This window comes from Meleagris gallopavo, chromosome 1 (genome assembly GCF_905368555.1).
Source record: "Meleagris gallopavo chromosome 1, MGAL_WU_HG_1.1, whole genome shotgun sequence".
In the NCBI taxonomy this organism is placed as follows: Eukaryota; Metazoa; Chordata; class Aves; order Galliformes; family Phasianidae; genus Meleagris; species Meleagris gallopavo.
The window spans coordinates 59193570-59207126 of NC_139404.1; the positions used below are offsets into that span (position 1 = coordinate 59193570).

The 13557-nt window shown below is 41.4% G+C and overlaps 1 protein-coding gene across 16 annotated transcripts in view; it reads left to right on the forward strand.

Moving 5' to 3' along the window:
- LOC100542571 (uncharacterized) overlaps window positions 1-13557 on the forward strand; it is a 55853-nt gene that overhangs the window by 2419 nt on the left and 39877 nt on the right. For 7 of the 16 annotated variants that reach the window (XR_014884786.1, XR_014884791.1, XR_014884787.1 and 4 more), the window contains exons 3-7: window positions 4427-4659; window positions 6385-6862; window positions 7903-8018; window positions 8612-8782; window positions 9745-12288. The exons of 2 other annotated variants lie outside the window; for them this stretch is intronic. The gene's annotated coding sequence lies outside the window, so the exon portion shown is untranslated. The remainder of the gene's footprint in view (window positions 1-4426; window positions 4660-6384; window positions 6863-7902; window positions 8019-8611; window positions 8783-9744; window positions 12289-13557) is intronic. 7 more of the 16 variants (XR_014884793.1, XR_014884788.1, XR_014884794.1 and 4 more) reach the window with 7 other exon arrangements.

The following is a 13557-nucleotide window of genomic DNA, read 5'->3' on the forward strand; positions in this document are numbered from 1 at the left end:
ATTGTTTTTATAAGGCTTATATTACAGCAGTGTCCAAGACTACTCTCTGTGAAATCATGAAGCAAGCTGGTAAGAACAGCTGAGTAAATGAAAGGCAAAGTAATTTTTATCGAGGTGCTGTCAAGCTAGAATGCAGGTTCTGCTCAGCATCACAATCTTATGGTAGGGTGCTATTTCATATGTACAATAAAACATGATTGACTAGTGCCTTTTGATTTTCAACCCGTGCTCAGTCTTCATCCATACTCATAAGCAAACCTTCAAATCAGTCTCTTGGTTCCAGATCTAGGTTGAGTTTCACCATTAGCTGTGCCCTGTTCTTGCACAGAGGATTTCTTCGGCAAATCTGAGCTGTGACAACTCTCCTCTCAGGTACAGCAATGCAGAGGCCAGATGAGGTAACTGCAAGTGTCTCTTGGTTCCTATAGTGGTTCTGGTGGCCCCTTGACTATAGCCCCTTTGTGGAAAATATTCCAAACATGTTGAGGTTTTGTCTGGTAGATTTGAAGAAAGCAAAATCCAGGAGGCTTCAGTGATTTCCAGCAGAAAGTCCCTTTTTCTTTCTCTTCCTCATGGCTTTCCCCTTTAAAAAAAGATAAAGTCTAGTAGAAATTGGAATGAGAGTTTCAGAAGCATAAGTCTTGTATTTAACACTTCTGTCTCTTAAATGGAATACTACATTTGGACAAATACCTTTCTCAGTAAAACCAGCTGCTGCTGAAAATTCCTGCCAGACCCATGCTTTGATAGACAGGGCAGTCTGGGACAGCACTAAACTGAACTTGTGGATGTAAATATCTAGATGTTCAAGTCTGTGGGATAAATTTCTCCAGAGAAAGTAAGAGAAACCATAATTTATAATATGCATTGGTGAATAAGGACTTATTTCATGAAAGTGGGAAATTTCTTACAAATACAGAGGCCCCTGTTCTCAAACTGGGTGCTCTCTCGCAACAGAAATGAGGAGATCAAACCTTCGTAAAGTGCTTTATGTGATCCCAGTGCTGTCATACCACTTTCCTGCCCCAACCCACTCTGCTCCTCTTTCCCAGCAGTTTCTTTCCTCCTTAGGTCAAGATGAACATGGCTTTATAGTTTTGTTGGCAAATGGAAAAATCAGCTCCTCCACCACATTTAATCTGACACGATTCATGAGACTTCAAAGAGCCATCAGATAGCTTCAAGTTCCCTCCCCTCTGTGTTAAATAAATGGGTTTGTCATTCTAGAGAAATGTTTCACTCTGGCCTTTGGCTCAAGGTAGCTGCACTGGGAAACTGCTGATGCAAAACATTCATCTTTCAAGGCTCTGTCCCTCCTCCTTCCCTGTCTGTGCACACATACAGCCAAGAATGTAATTCTCCACTTGGTGAATAGTTGGGACTGTCCCACAACTTTTCTTGGGAGACATCTAATCCTGGACAGTTTTCGTGTTTCTATCCTCCTTGTGTTTTATTATATTACAGAAAATGGAAGACTTAACTCTTTTTTTCTTTTTTTTTCTTCTTTTTTTTTTCCCCCTGTAGTGTGCTGTAGTTATGAACAGGAAATTAAAGTGTATGTTAAGGAAAGTGTGGATAATGCTCCACTCTCGGGTCAGATGAGAAGTTAGACTCCTGCTCTGTGCTGCAGCCGCCTGTATCTCTCCCTCATATGCCATTCATAGTCCCACGTAGACCTATGAGAAATGTTAGTACAGGTGCTGACTAGGGGAGAACTCTCTTCTGAGTTAAAATCAGTCACCAAAACAACCAAAACTGAGTTAAAAACTGTCACATGAACGACAGCCAGACCATTCCCAGAGGTAAGCTGGGAGCTGGCTGGAGAGCTTCCATCCCCTGGGATTTGACACAACTGGCTGCTGAACCTTGGTGCTCCATAGACTGTAATGACTTTTGTGGATTTACTGGAGGTCAGGCAGTTCATATAGGAGACTGCTCAGCTCTGTAACTATAAATCTTGGAGATAGATGCTTTAGCATTGCGTATAGCTTTTGCATATGGTTTTGTACAAAATGTTCAGAGCCCTGAGGGCTCTTTGAGCTGGATGCTGACCACTGACTCATTTATCCGACATTCATACAAGCATATTTGCTTCTTATTGCAAGAAGTGCTTGGCTACGATAACAGTTACTGAGCTGTATATTAAATGGAGTACTCTGTGCCTGTCCTCTGATGCTGCCATGATGGAGCATGCCATGGGGAAGCAGCACTGCACCTGGGACCTTGGCAAAGGAGCAGCCAGATAAGCTGTCCGCAAAGCTACAGTAAGAGGCATCCACACACAATAACTGCGCGGCTCTGGGGGTGGCTGAGGGCAAGAGGCCACAGCACATTGTCTGCAGAAGGTGGTGGAGCTGTTCAATCTGGGGAGCAGCTCTGTGTGATTCTCCTGAGACACATCTTCTGTGTTTTAGACTGAGTCTCTCTGGGTAAAGATGACTACATACACTCATATGCATGTACCAGAGCACCCATCTTGTGTGAGGAGCTCTATCACCTTGTTGTTGCTTTTTAAGTACAACAAACAGCCTACTGATGCCTCCTACCACCAATAACGCTTTTGATTTTCTCTGCATCTGATGCTGTGACAGTGCTGGAGGAAAGGCTTGAGGCACCTTCAAGTTACTGGGTGCCAGTGGCTCTGGCAACAAATCAGAGAGTATTATTACTCACAGCTTCAAAAAATAGTATGTTCTGGAGGGGAGGTGCTACCAGTTTGAGGACTTGTGCTATAGCCAGGGTGTTGGCATGCAGTGTGTGCTTTGCTCTTCTCATTGGCATCCTTGCTAGTGCTGCAAAACATCACACTACTGAGATAAAAATAGGCTCCCTGAAGTGAAAAGCAACAGGAGGTGCGATTGCTTTCCTTGCATCAGCCCAGCAGCTCCAGTTCTGGTTAGCTGGAAATTCATATGAGGTTCCTGTGTGCCCTGAAGCAAGCTTGTCTCAAATACACTGCTTGTCGCTGGGAGAGCTCAAAGTCATGGCAAGTCCATGGTGCTGCCATGACCTGAATGTGGGGCTTACTCTGAATGCAAAACAATTTAAAAACTAGCTTAGAGACAAGTTCCTATGGTTCACCCCTATAGCCTCTACCTTCCAGATGGCTGCATGCACACTCATGCTGCCATTGCCCACTGGAATCACAAGGACTGCATCCTCCAGCAGTGCTGCTTACAGACAGGAGCCCTTGTCTTGCTCTTGTGCAAAGCTGTACGATTAGCTCATCAGTTTTCAACCTGAGGTGCTCAGTCTTTTGCTTTCCCTCTCCCTGTTGGTGCTGTTAGTATCCCATGCAGGAACACAGAGACACGGTGTGTTGTATGCATCTGCTCTGAGCATAAAGCTCATAAATGTTGGTGTAGAAGAAATCAAGCTTAAACAGAATTAAAGCTGTTCTATAGAGGGCATGACTTCAAAAATTGCTGCCTTGGGAGGCGAACAACCCTATTCTACTTGCACTAAAGGGACATAGCGTTCTCATTAGTGATCTTGTTTTCTTTCATCCTGCCCTATTATAACTACTGAGATGCTTCCAAATATTTCCCTGTTGAGCTGGTCTCTTATTTAACAAGTGTTGAGCCTAACTGCACTGTGTGTGTGTGTAGCTGCAGGCTAATCCTGCTCTCCTGCTGTGTTTCTGGAGAACTGGAGAATGCACAGACCAAAATGTAAGTTTTTATAATTCTTATCAAAGGTTGGTAGCAAGATTAAGGGAAAAAAAGAAATTATGCTTCTTCCTAAGCACTGAGTGAACACTGAATTGGGATAGAGTAGGCCCTTGACCAACCTGTACCTGAAAAACAGATAAACAGATATCAGATTTATAAAACAGCTCAACACTAATTTGCAAGCAAGTCAGCTTTCCTCTGTGACCTGGAGTCTCAACCCTTTGTTGCCCACCTTGTGTCTGCTCCCTGAGTCTCTGAGGCTAAGGCAACAGGACTACCTCATGACCCTCCGCAGTCTGCATGCAGAAATGTAAGAAATTATCAAATTGTGTAGATAGGCAGGTTATTTTTATATATACACTGACCAAAATGAATGGATCTTAATCCTATGCCTTTTGTTTGTGTCTGCCTTTCCCGTGTCTGTAGTAGCTGTGCTTTTGCCCATGATATTGGACTTACTGGAAATATCAATATATGATAATTATGAATATTATGGTTGGACTAGATGATCTTAGAGGTCTTTTCCAACCTTAATGATTTTGTGATTCTGTGATTATATCTGAGGGGATAGAGAGGAAGGAACTGGTTTCCAAGTGTACGTGTGCATGCATATTTACCTCACTAAAAAACCATTTCCTACTGCATTTATTGACCTGTTAGACTATTTTCAATCACAGGTAGAAGTGGCAGGTTTCATATAAAACTGACTGTTTCTTCTTGATGCTTTTATTGCTGAAGTGTGCGTTCATCCACAGAATGTGTGGCAGAAATGAAGCTAGAAGAGCCTCAGGAGGTTATCTCTGTTCCTTCCTCATCATCAGGATATGTGGGAAGCACAGAGTGCTTGGTTACTCGGAACATCTCTGAAGAATAAGGTGAAGATTATAGTAAAACATCTGTCAGTAACAACACCAGGCTGCCAAGAGCAATTTCTAGGGATTTACGAAGAGAGTTGAAGAGGAAGAAAAGCGCTAGCTAACAACAAATGGTACGACTGAGGACACTCAGTCCTAGAAATTTCTCAGTTTCATTTGGGCCAATTTCAGAATGGGTTTTCATCTCTGATTGCATGACTCTGATGTGTGGTAGAGGCTTTAGCTCCAAAGCCTGAGTTGTAAACTTGGCTGAAGCTCTTAAACAATGTGTGTGTGCTGCATTGACCCTGTAGGAGAGCTGCCTATCAATCCACTAGGGAATGATAAAACAAACTGTATAGCAATGTATTTGGGCAAGTTGTAATGAAAGAAATTTGTGACACTGTGGTAGTGGCAACTCCCAATTTAAAGTTAATCCCCTTTTCTCCATGCGCTGCAAAATCTGTGAGATAATAAACTGAAATGTCATGGCAGTAGCATAGAATCCTAGAATGGGTTGGGTTGGAGGGGACCTCAGAAATCATCAAGTTCCAACCCCCTGCCATGGGCAGGGCTGCCACCCAGCAGATCAGGCTGCCCAGGGTCACATCCAACCTGGCTCTGAGTGCCTCCAGGGATGGGGCACCCACAGCTTCTGTGACAGAATGCATATAGGAAGAAGCAATGAATGATACTAAAGCTTTAGGTCTGGGGAGAAGGATCAAAATTATCTAGAAGTACAGGCAAGCATGATGGGTATCCAGGGGTAAGTCTAGCGCTCTGTAGGGAGAGACTACAAGGAGAAAGATTCAACAGGCTGGAAAAAGTAATTGAGGAGAAAGGCAGTGGCTTTATGGACTGCCATAAAGGGCACAGGAAGGTTACGAAGGAATGTTTAGCTACTAATTTTTGCAACATAAGGAATAGGGATATCAAAAGGAAGTATCGCACATCAACTTGAAAGCAAAAGGGTTTAGTTGGAAACTGTTGATACAAAATGTAGATCAGGAGGGGAAAGTAATGGGAAAGGAACAGAGGGAAAACTCATGAAGGCTAGATCTTGCAGAGGTTATTTTGGGTGTGCTGATTTGAGATGATGTTCCTTCTCCCAGCTCTTTAGTGAGTTTTTCTTTCCCTCCCCCTCAACCTCTTCCCTTAATTTATTCTGCCTTATATAAGTCAAACTTTTATTGTGATTATGGAAGTTAGAAATGAATTATACAGAAGGATCCACACTGACATCCAGATGAAGGGTGGTGGAGAAATCCACCATCAGCCTTTAGGAACTCTTTGGGTGAATTCCAGTGTATGGAGCTTTCACTCTCCATATATTTTCAGAATGAAGTAATGCCTCTGGAGGAAGTCTTTAGATGATATTCTGTATAGACCCTTGTTGTCTTACATCACACCAGTGATAAGTAAAAAGTTCTAAATGTAGCATGTCAGGGAACTCTGAAGTAGAAGGGAAAGGACAGATAAGAGAGAGGATGTGCTAAGGAGTACTTAGTGCACTCCACAGCTATCTTCCTCTGAGAGCTCATTTATAAAAGCACACAAAAAATCTCTAAAATTCTCAGCCTATTACAGCTGAGAATAGCAGTTTAACTATTACAACTATTTATATGCAGGACAGAGGAAAATGCTATCAGAAATGGGGCCATCAGTCAAACTTTTCCCTTAACAGGAGTCTAATAGATGTCTCCCTAGAGCATCCTCCAGCACACAGACTCACTGCTATGTAATAGCATTTGTTATGGCTGGCAGTTTTTCAAGGCTGGGTATATTAAACTAGATTCCTATGTCTATTTATATGCCAACATACTGAAACAGCATCTTATTTTTTTTCTCCACTCCTCCAGAACCAATGAGCAACAGAAGTCAGTGCATGCCTGCCTCTAAACCAAATAGCTTCTACTGAGAAATCTAAAACATAGATTTGGTCTTTCATGCTGACATGTCAAATTTTAGGATGACGGTATGATGGGGGAGAAAGAAGTTGGAAAATTCAGAGATCCAAAAAAGAAAATCCCAAAATATTTTAGTCTGCTTTACAATTGGAAATACTTAACAATGGAGGTGGAATAATGACAATTCTCTATCCCATCTCATTTTCAATTTATTAATTTTTAAGTAGTTCAGCAATTTTTCAGAATAGACAAAATGTCTACACTTCTAGGCAGACTTCAGGCAGTTGATGGTAAGCAATGAACTGCACAAATTCCTGCTGGCCAGCAGTAGGACAGTTCTTGCAGGAGAAGAGATGGAGGCTTTGCTTGCTGCCTTATCAGGACTTGATCCCATTGCTGCTGCATTACTGGCATTGAGCGTCTCTAAAATGTGAGTAGTTGCCCCCTTTTCTGCCTTTCCATAGAGTAACTTGTATGAGATTTGCCTACATATGAGATGTCTCAAATGTGTTGTGCTTGGATTTGCTTCTAGCTGTGCTGTGAAGTACCCCGAGGTCTCCTGTGGTTTCTCCAGAGTTTTAGGCCTGTGGTGAAAGTGTTGCTTTGTTCCATCAGCCATGCTATTTCTTAAATGATAGAATTAAATGCTTCTTAAATGATAGAATCACTAAGGTTGGAAAAGTCCACTAAGATCTACTCCAATCATCAACCCACCACCATCATATCACTAAAACCCTCAGTGCCACATTTACACAATTCTTCCATGGACAGTAACTCCAGTACCACCCTGGGAAGCCTGTTCCATTGCATTATCATTCTTTCTGAGAAGAAATCTTTCCTAATATCCAACCTGAATCTCCCCTGGTGCAACTTAAAGCCATTTTCTCTAGTACTATAGCTAATACTTGGGAGGAGAAGCCAACTCGCTCCTCACTACAATCTCCTTTCAAGTCATTGAAGAGAGCTATAAGGTCTCCCCAGAGCCTTCTCCAGAAAAAAACCATAGGCTAAACTTACTTGATGCTCAAAGTCCAAGGTACAGTCAAGCTGTACACTGCTTCCCTCTACAGAAGATGAACTGAGCTGTTTGATTTTGATTGAAGCTTCAAGAATGTCCTCATTTACAAGATATTTTTATGGGCATTCTGGAGGCTTTCCATATAGATATTCTCCAAACATGTATAAAAGCAGAACTCTCTTAAGCTTCAGCTTGGTAAAACTGGCTGATACGCAAAATGCTGAAGCTTTAAATGAGGCTGAAATGAAACTGAGTTTTATGAGATTATGATGAACAAGATCTGGCCTAGTGGAAAAGGAACGTAGCTTTCACGATTGGCTCATCCTCTACTTGAGCACATCAGATCATGTGAGAATTGTCCTAGTCCATTGTGAAAGCCCTTGTAAAACCTAGTATTGAAGATGAATTTCATACTTTACTTTCTTATTCCGCTATGACTTGACAATATCCAGAAAAATCCCAAGGAGATGAGTTCAGAGCTGTCGCAATATAAGGATGACACCCTTAAAGTCTGAGAAGGAAAGATGGGATATCTTGGTAACGAGATGAGATGCAGAAACACCACCAGGTGAGTACCCACATTCAGACTCTTCAGAATTCCGGCATTAAAATCTGCAAATACTGAGATGTCTTTGGATGAATCTATAGGTATTACAGCGCATGTTAAAAAAAACCCAAACCGGTCAAGTTCCTCAAAAACTGTCAGGAAAACTGGGGTTACCAATACCTTCTCTCCAGAAAACATCAGACAAATCTGTTGTCTCTGGGCAAAGTTGTCATCATAAAACCTGTTAGACTCCTGAATGTGGCACAACTGAGGGGTTAAAAATGGCAGTGTTTAACTGTGCTACTAAAAATCTTTTGGCACTTTCATCTATTTCCTTTTCTACCTCCTTTATTAGGCTTAGTTAGGATAAGAGATAATTTTCCATTCACTGGGCAATAGCACAAACTTCTGAACTGTTTGAAAGCTTAACTTCAGAAATAACGAATAATATGCCTGAAATAGATTCAGACCAGTATCCTGTCTTTGACTTTTTCTTTTTAATGGGCATTACAATCCCATTTTCCCTTGGCTCACATTTTGATAGCTATCCCTAGGAAATAAGAGCCAATTGTAAAATGTGCCAGCATTGTGACTTTGTTCTTTGCTTTCTGCAGCAGCTGCCACTGGAGAGTTATAGCCCCATTAAAATCCATTCTTTGAGTTGAAGTCCTGGACTTATGAACTGAAAGAAATCTGTCTAATTGTCATGACCAGCTGATGGTGTATGAAGGATTTGGACTAACCAAAGAGTTAATATGTGAGAGAGTGCTTACCTTAATGCTCGGGTAGGTGAAACAGTGGAACTGTTCTAAGTTTCTTTGCAGACAAATGGGGATTTCTACATGGCATGTTTCCATGCTCCAGGAGAGATTTCTGATAATACTTGGAGCTCCTGGCTCGGTATCTTTCCCTTCCCAGGAATGCTGTTGCAATCAAATGTATTGAATGTGAAATCATAATCATGGCAGTTCTGTGCCTGGGAACAATGCAAGTCTGTCTAGGCTGCTTTTCCCAGGCCTGAATGTGTAGCATGGCAACTATCTTGTAGACTTGTGCTGTAGTCCAGTGCACGAATTCAAACCTGAATGGCACCAAGAGTTTGATACTAAGACACTTTCAGAAAGGGAAATATTTTATAACACCACATTTTTGGAGGTTCTGCTTCATAGGACTTGAGGAAAGGGAGAAAGGCTTACATTACAGCCTGCCCTATTTTGCAGGCAACCTCTATTTCATGCTATTTTTTATTTTTTTTTTTCACATTAGATGATGTATAAAGTATTTAGCGTGTCAGATCTACCTGCTTTTGAGAGAAATGATCATTAAGAATTAAAGGTCTAGTAGTATTTTTGAGTGCTAATGATTAAATGCATAAGTAGTGATTGAAATCTTGTGCTCATTCTCTACTACAAACTTGTAGAAAGGAGGTATTAGCTTAGGTGTTGACTTATATGTCCCATTCCATTCTGCTCTAGCAAACCAATGCTCTCACAGTCTGAACTCTTCAGAGTTCAAGTTGTTTTCAAGTCTGTAACCCTTTTTCTAGTTGATCACATCTGTGTAAACTCCATGTATAACTTGTGCTTAGAAGCCAAGCAAACTTCATTTCAACCAACAGAACTTAAATCTAGCATTACAGTCTAGGCTTTCTCCAGTATCAACAGGCCTGCTTAAGGAAATTCATGCAGAAAAAGGTTTAAGCAAGTGATATGATTGTTTTATTTTGTATTGTTTTGATTGTGCCCAGGACATAAACTGAAGACTATTAGAGACTATAACTAAGGATGCAAGGATCTGCATTTGGAATTTAGTGTTTATGATGGACCATATCTCTCTCTCAGGCAAGAGTCAAGTGGCAACAGGCTTCCCAAGAGACACGAAAAGAAGGTTTGTCATCAAGGGCCTCTTAGGTGGAAGTGACCTGCACTCAGTCCATCCTGATTTCCATCATCATGGATATGTAGGAGGATACTTACATCAGTTCATTTTTTACACCCTTTGTTTCTCATCTCGCTGTCTGAAATGCAGTTTGAGCAGGTACTGCTGTGAATACCAAAACTGCCTTGTGCCATAAAGATATCAGGATCTTTGGTTACCAAAATATTTACTGAAATGGCTTTTCTGATTTTCTCACTGTCTCCATCCTTTCTCCTCCCACATACGTAGACATTTAGAGAGCTATTTGTTGAAGTAATCTCACTGGAGTAGGAGATACACATTCATATAGAGCATGGGAGCAATTTGGCCATTGCAGTACTCCAGTACTGAAGGCTCCACTTCTACATCCTGGGTAGGAAGCGACGTTGCATAGGCCACTGGAGACACATCTCTTGAAAGATCTCACAGCCATCTTAGCATCACTAGCATCTTCAAGTATTGAATGTTTTAGATTAAAAATATGTCATTGGAAATAGTAAGTATAGGTGCTGAGTGTCAAATTGTACTTGGCAATGACTACAACTACAGAATTTTATTTTCAGCAAACTCATGTGGCCAGAAAAAAATCTTTTAGCATGTTCTTTAGTAGCAGCTCCTTACCTTCATTTCAAAACTGATAAATCTGTGGGATAACGAGGCTTCAAAATCCTTCTTGAGGAGCTGTGTCAGCAGCCAACACAAAGTGAGATGGAAGGCAGCAGCCAATGTAAGTAATGATCTGGATCTTTCCCTGTCTGCTTTGCAAAGAAATCCTGTTGCTAAAGTAGTATTGAAGATTACAGGCAGGTAAATTTGTAATTTTTTCTGCTTTCCCCCTAAAGCTATTGCCCTAAGATAGTGTCAGGATAGTCTTCTCTGCTCTCATGTATCTAAAACTGTAGCAAGTTAATTCACTGCTCACTCCAAGCACTTCTCATTAGGCAGTAGTCCTCATATCTCTGCGGTTCTCACCATCACTAAGCCAAATATAGAAACGTTCCTGAGGGATGACTGTTGCTCTAAGCAAAAGACTAACCAAAAAACTAGTTTAAGATAGATGTATATTGGGAAGAACAATTGGTCTCACCTTGTAAATGACCTCTGATTAATTAATAACTATTCTCTGGAACTGGACGCTTATAAACAGGAAGCAGAAAGCCAAACAGTTCAGTCTATCTGTGCTAACATTTGCTTGAGAGCTTGGCTCCCCTTACTAGAGGGTCATGCCTTTTCCTGGGGCACAGAAAAAGGATAAAAGGAGCCTGTTATAAAAGTTTAGCTCTCATCACATGATCCAGAAGCCCCGCTGTGAATGAAAGGGAATAGGGGATGTGTCATACATCAACCCTTAAAGTTCTCTATAGGTTTCTCCAAGCCAGCTCTGCCAATTTCAAGTAGTTCATGGACTTTTTTTGTTAAGCATTTTTTTTCTTGTCTAGACTCATCCTCTGTATTACTGACATCTGAGGAAAGTAAATACTGCTCACTTGCAGTTTTCTTTCCTTTCTCATGCTAATGCTTCTTGTGAGCACTGAAAGCTGATGATGGTGGGATTGCAGTTATTTATGCCCTGTTTAATTTGCTGTTACTGGAGCTGGTTGAGAACATCTAACGAACTAATTTTGGGAAATGGAAACTTAGTATTAGGGAAATGATTCAAAAATAACAACTTTGACTTAAAATTAATAAATAAATCAAGGAATGCTTCTTACCTAAGAAATGTCACTTTCTGAAAAGCATGTAGGAGAACCACTTACACACAACATAATGGTCAACCTCTACATATCTAAGATGTCAAGGTTCAAGTCCTTCCTAAATTGGTATTAGCTCACGTCCTTATTTTTTAGTACAGAATATATGGATATCTTCTATTCTTTTGAAGAGAAAAATGCTTCCAACTCTCCAACACAGACATGTCAATCCCACCAGAAGGCTGTTTCAAAACCTTTGGGTGTATCTATTGAGAACAAGTCTGTTATTAGTTTAGTGTTGAAGCACACCAGTTCACTCTATTTTCTTTATTTTTGAAAAAAATAAATGCTAACAGTATGGAAATAATTCTAGAGAATGCACATTTCCAGTAGTGGATCCATTCCGTGTGCTGGAGCCTGAAATGAGTGCAGAACTGGGGAAGCTGTGTGGGAAGCTGGAGTGCGACTGAGCAGCTCTGATGTCCTGGACCTGGCTGGCCAACCTGTAGTACAAGGATCAGTAGTTCTGTGGAGGCTTTCTGACTGATGGAAAAATGAGTTCTGACAGCTGCACATTGCAAAATCAGGTGGATAATGTCCTCTCACCCCAAAACGCTGAGGGCTTGTTAGCATGAGGAACTGTACAAGCTCTAAGCCATCTTATCAGTTCTGGCAAAAAATAGGTAAGCTTGGTGTTTCCCACATGTCTTACGTACAACCAGAGCTTTCCAACAGTAGCATGGTGCTAGTGTAGGCAGTGGTGGCAGTAAGATAGGTTTTGGTGTGCAACTGGTAATTCGTGTGCAGGCAGTCATGTAAGAGCTTGTCATCTGCCTGCCAAAGCTGCTGGCACCCATGGTGCCTGTGGCTTCCACTGTGTATTTAATAGCCCTTGTAAAGCTGTGGCACCACTTGATATTGTTAAATCTTCAACTTTGTTATACATAGACACCCATGGTGTCTTGGTCTTGAATGTTTCATCTAAGCTATAATACAGCCCAAATTTGTAGCTTTGATATAAGTTCAGTCCATGTTGGGTTCTGATTCCTGAGAAGATGAGTGACTGACCCACCTCTGGACTCTGTGTTAATCATAACAGCAGCAAACCTTTGGAAATGGAAGTCCAAGTTCTGTCAGCACAGAAAGCAGTGGTACCCCAACTGGGACTCCCCAAACTGTCCCCATGATGTTAGGTTCTAAGTCCTGGAACATGAACATTGCTGGCAGCAAATGTTACTTGTGAACTTCGGGCTCCCCCAGTGAAACGATGGAGTACTTTAGACTGAAAAGGATTTTCATTTTCCTTACTCAGTATTCAGATGAACTGTGAAGCTGTGCATGTGTACTATGTCTTAAGTGGATTTCCTTCCAGAAGCAATCTGGCACTCCTGAAGCTGCAAAAACTTATCATTTACCACGCAAATGGGCAGCTAGCCTTTGGGACAGTTTGCTTCCTATCTGACTAAAATGCAGCATAAGGATTAGGAATGCTTCTGCTATTCTCCACAGGTTTTGAAGCAAACTCTTCTGAGCAGGCTTCCCTGTGACTTTAGGGTGTAAGTATAAGCTGTATGTGGTCAGGAGAATAGCAATGATCACCTATTCTATGTGTCTCAGCTGTACTATGATCATCCAAATTAATGAGCCAAAATTAAGCAAACATGTCCCAAGGGAGCAGTTCTGCAGCCCAACACTGCTGTCCATGTGCACAGCACTAATGGTACGCACCTCTGCACTGGTCACAAAGTAATGTACTTGAGGAAAGCAAAAGGAAAAAACTTCTATTTTGCCTAAAATGCCCAGATTCTTGTTAAAGGAATATCTTGTTGCAGTACAGAGCTTAGGTTTTATACAACTAAATGCAGTGCTTGGATAAAGCTGAGAGAAGTTATTTTTCTGGCTAATACATGTAGCTCAGAGCAGGACCTGGGGGAAAGAAACTGGGAGAGCAA